At 35.5% G+C, this 5,546-nt stretch overlaps 1 pseudogene; it reads right to left on the reverse strand.

Annotated features, from left to right (window-relative positions):
• Window positions 1-1,058: 1,058 nt before the first annotated feature.
• LOC117703203 (large ribosomal subunit protein eL39-like) lies at window positions 1,059-4,194 on the reverse strand (annotated as a pseudogene).
• Between the last annotated feature and the right edge of the window lie 1,352 nt (window positions 4,195-5,546).

Genomic DNA, 5,546 nt, shown 5'->3' on the forward strand with positions numbered 1-5,546 from the left:
CTATGATTAACATTTCTTAAAAAAATGTATAAATGCAAAAAGGAAAAGGGGGCATGGGATAGGGGTTTTCTAAGGGGGGGGAATGGGGAAACGGGATGGTATCTGAAGTGTAAATGAAAGATCTAATAAAAAAAAGATTACAGCATAAAACAAACAAAAAAAAAACAAAAAAACAAACAAAGAAGATAGTGATACATTGGTCAAAGAAAATGAAAAGTGTAAAAAAGTTTCTAACCCAAAACATCTGGGAAATTTGAGACACAATGAAAAGACAAAACAAAAATAATAGTAATAGAAGAGTGTTAAGATTTCTAGTTCAAAGAGTCAGAAAACATCTTCAACAAAATCATAGAAGACAACTTCCCCAACCTAAGGAAAGAGATGGTCATAAATGAACAAGAAGCCTACAGAACAGCAAATAGATTGGACCAGAAGGGAAACTTTTCCTGCCATATCATAACCAGAAGAAATGCACAGAGAAAAGAAGTAATATTAAAAGCTGTAAGGGAACACGACCACGTAACATATAAAGAAATATAAGAAATACACCTGACTGCTCAACAAAGAGTCTAAAAGCCAGAAGATGCTGGACAATGTTCTTACAGACAGTACAAGAATACAAATGCCAGCTGAGACCACTATACACAGCACAACTCTCAATCACCATACATGGAGAAACCAAGATGTTCCATAACAAAAACAAGATACTCCATGACAAAACCAATTTTTAAATTTTTTTAAAACCAGTTTTTAAAACCATTTTATTGGCCAGACAGTGGTGGCACACACCTTTAATCCCAGCACTTGGGAGGCAGAGGCAGGTGGATTTCTGAGTTCGAAGCCAGCCTGATCTACAGAGTGAGTTCCAGGACAGCCAGGGCTACACAGAGAAACCCTGTCTTGAAAAAACAAAAACAAACAAACAAAAAACAAAAAAAAACCATGTTATTACCAATTTAGACATGAGCAAGTCTCCAGGTTAAAATGTTGAACTTTCTGGTAAAACTGACGATGACCATGATTCAGTATAAACCCTAGTCTTGCCATTGTAAAACACCTTACAGACCCTGCTTCATTCTCCTCCAGTGTCTTCTCTTAGAGTTATACCTGATTTTGTTACCAGGTTTCATCCAAATCCATTGAGAAATAGGGCAATTTTTCTTCTGTTTCATGGCCAGGAATCACTTGATTTTGAAAGTCTTATAAAAAGAAATACCAAGAAGCCAAATCAGGTATAAAATATACAATGTCAGAGTAATGACCTAACCAAATTTAAGCATCTTTCACTAATCAAGCCTTACAGAGGATACTAGAAGGAAAACTCCAACACAAGGAGGGAAACAACTACATGAAAGAAAACATAATAAATTAACCATCTCACAACAAATTTCAAGGAAGAGAATCACAAACACATAATAACACCTCCAACAAAAAACAAGAGGAATTAACAATAATTGATCATTAATATTTCCAAACAAAAATGGACTCAATTCCCCCAATGAAAGGACAAAGGCTAACAGACTGAATACATAAACAGGACCCAGAATTTTGCTGCCTACATGAAACACACCTCAGTGACAAAGACAGACACTACCTCAGAGTAAAGGGCTGAAAAAAATGTTCCAAGCAAACCATTCCAAGAAACAAACTGTAGTAGCCCTTCTAAAATCCAATAAAATAAACTTTCAACCAAAAGTAATCAAAAGATATGAGGGAAAACATTTCATGCTCATCAAAAGAATAAGTATCCAAAGTGAAGTCTCAATTCTGAACGTCTTTGCACCAAATGCAAAGGTACCCACGTTTGTAAAAAAGAAACTTTACTAAAACTCAAAAAACACATTGAACTCTGCACAATAATAGTGAAAGACATCAACATCCCACTCTCATTAACAGATAGGTCATCAAAACAGAAACTAAACAAAGACAAAGTGAAACTAATAGAGTTTATGAACCAAATGGGCTTAACAGATGTATACAGAACATTTCACCCTAAAACTAAAGAATATAACTTCTCAACACCTCATGGTACCTTTTCCAAAACTGACCATATAATCAGTCACAAACAAACCTCAATAGAAACACGGAGATTGAAATAATCCCTTGCATTCTATCAAATTACCATGGACTAAGGCTAAACTTTAATAACAACAAAAATAACAGAAAGCCCACATACACATGGAAACTGAAAAACTCTCTTCTCAATGATAACTTAGTCAGAGAAGAAGTAAAGAAATAAATTAAAGTCTTTATAGAATTCAGTGAAAATGAAGGCACAGAATACCCAAACTAATGAGAAACAATGAAAGCAATATTAAGAGGAAAATTTATAGCACTACGCGCTTTTCCTAAAGAAATTGGAGCAATCCTACACTAGCAACTTAACAGCACATCTTAAAGCTCTAGAACAAAAGGAATCAAACACACCAATGAGAACTAAATGGCAGGAAGTAGTCAAACTCAGGGAGGAAATCAATCAATTAGAAGCAAAGACAACAATAAAAAGAATCAACAAAACCAAAAGCTGGTTCTTTGAGAAAATCAACAAGATAGATAAACTCTTAGCTAAACTAAGGGCACAGATACAATATTCAAATTAACAAAATTAGAAATGAAAAGGGAGATATAACAACAGAAACTGAGGAAATTAAAAAAAAAAAACCATTAGTTCCTACTTCAAAAGCCTGTACTCCACAAAACTGGAAAATCTAAATGAAATGAATGTTTTTATAGAGAGATACCATTTACCAAAGATAAATCAATATCAAGTACACTATCTAATTGTAGCAGACCTACAATTAAGAAAATACAAGGCATCATTAAAATCTTACAACCAAAAATAGCCCAGACCCAGATTGTTTTAGTGCAGAATCTTACCAGACCTTCAAAGAAGAGCTAATATCAGTATTCATCAAACCATTCCATAAAATAAAATTAAAGGGAACAGTGCCAAACTCATTGTATGAAGCCACATTTAACCTGATACCCAAACCACACAAAGACCCAACAAAAAAAAAGAACTTCAGACCAATTTTGATTTTTCACATTAATAAAAATTACTGAAGGAAAACTACAACACAAGGAAGATACCTACACCAAAGAAAAGACAAGATATTAAGCATCTCACAACAAAGCCAAAAAGAGAGAACCACAAGCACATAAAGCCACCTACATAAACAAGCATATCAAAACCAACAGTCATCTGTCTTTAATATCTCTCAATATTAATGGACTCAAGGGTCCTCAGGTAGAAATATTTCCAATTTTCTGAGGAACTGCCAGACTGATTCCTAGGGTGGTTGTACCAGATTGCAATCCCACCAGCAATACAGGAGTGTTCATCTTTCTCCAGATCCTCACCAGCATCTGCTATCACCTGAATTTTTTACCTTAGCCATTATGACTGGAGTCAGATAGAATCTCAGGGTCGTTTTGGTTTGAATTTTTCTGATGACTAAGGATATTAAACATTTCTTTAGGTGCTTCTCTGCCATTTGAGATTCTTCAATTGAGAAATCTTTGTACCCCATTTTTTATAGCTGTTCCCTGAGAGGCTCTGCCAGTGCTTGACCAATACAGATGTGGATGCTTGCAGCCAACCACTGGCCTGAGCACACGGTCCTCAAAGGAAGAGCTAAAGTACTGAAGGAGCTGAAGGGGATTACAAACCTATAGGAAGAACAAAAATGTCAACTCACTGTACCCCCCAGAGCTTCCAGGGAATAAATCACCATCCAAAGAGTATACATGGAGGGACCCATGGATCCAGCTGCATATGAAGCAGAGGATTGCCTTCTCTGGCATCAAAGGGAGGGGAGGCCCTTGGTCCTGGGAGGCTCAATGCCCTATCATAGGGGGATGATAGGGCAGGGAGGCAGGAGTGGGTGGGTAGGTGTTGGAGCACACTCATAGAGGCAGGGGAAGGGGGATAAGATGGGAGTCTTTTGGAGGGGAAACTTGGAATGTGGACAGCATTTGAGATGTAAATAAATAAATAAATAAATAAATAGTAAGGAAATTTAAACAAACAATTAAAAACCCAACACAAAATCCAATACATATTATAAGTATAATATAAGACTAGACATTACATAGTCATCTCAATATTTGCAGAGGAATTTAATGGCAAAATTTTATCTCTTCTTCAAGAGAAATGATGTCAGGAAACCAGAAATACAAAGAACTTACCTCCATTTAATAGAGGTTATACATGCTAGGCCTATAGACAAAATATACTATATTGAGAAAAAGAAAAAATATTTCCTGTAAAGTCAGGAATGAGGCAAGATTATCTCCTATTAACATTTCTTTTAGTTTTTTAAAAATATAAAGCAGTAGACTAAATAAAAGGAATGAAAAAAGAAGAGTTAGACAAGTGACTCAAAGGTTTAGAGTTTTACTTCTCTTCCAGAGTTTCAAAGTTCTATTCCCAAAACCCACATGGTGGCTTACAACCTTCTGTAACTCCTGTTTCAGGGAATATAATGTCTTCTTTTGGGCTCTTTAGGCATTTCATGCATGTGGTGCACAAACATACATACAAACAAATTACTCATATACATTGATTACAAATATTTTAAATAAGTTAACTTTTCCAGTTTAAAAGTAATTTAGTACCTTACATTAAAAATAGATACTTCTGGTGAAATTTTATTTTCAATGAAATCAGCATAGAAGTTTCTCAAAAATATAAGTAAAATTATCATGTAATATAGTCTTAGCAGTCTTGCTCTGTACCAAAGGACCCACAGGAAACAAGCATCCTTACTGTGGTATTATTTACAAATCATGAATCATTTTCTTATCCATGAGTGAATAAATGGATAGATGGATGGATGGTGGATGGATGGATGGATAGATGGATGGGTGGGTGGATGAATGGATATATGTGGCTAAAAAAACCTCTAAACACATACCCCCACACACACACTCACTAGCATAGTATTTAATCTCAAAGAGTAAAATAATCATACTATTTCAATGAATAAAATAAACATGCTGTGTATAAGAAAATGGTTTGTAGTGTATACTTTTGTGTTAAATGAAACAAACAAGACTCAGAAGCAAGGCATAAAATATTTTTAATGCACAATCATGTGAAGAGGCACTGTTAAATATGGTGGTCTACATCTAATGAAATATCTTTACCATACACCACCCCAAGGCTCAAGGATCATCATGAAAGAGGGGACAGAAGGGTTTTAAAAACCAGATGGACTGGCTATTTGCCCAAGTAGGGTTATTATTTGCCAGATATAACAGAGCTGCAGTACATATGAGCTCACAATAGTTTGACTCCAGTATAAAGACCTTCAAAAATTCAGGTTATACAAAATTCCAACATACTTTAGGAAGGAGTTCATGTACTCTAACTCCTAGATTGGGGCATGGTCTTGGCAACTGATGGCATCTAGGGAAAAAATACTCATATTTCTTCAGAGATCCAAGAGCCCCTGAGAAGCTGTACATGCTCTAGTAGTGCAGTTCTCAACCTGAGAGTTGTGACCCCGCTGACAACCATCTACTTCCAAAAATATTTACATTAG

The sequence above is a fragment of the Arvicanthis niloticus genome, chromosome 2, assembly GCF_011762505.2.
Source record: "Arvicanthis niloticus isolate mArvNil1 chromosome 2, mArvNil1.pat.X, whole genome shotgun sequence".
Classification (NCBI taxonomy): domain Eukaryota; kingdom Metazoa; phylum Chordata; class Mammalia; order Rodentia; family Muridae; genus Arvicanthis; species Arvicanthis niloticus.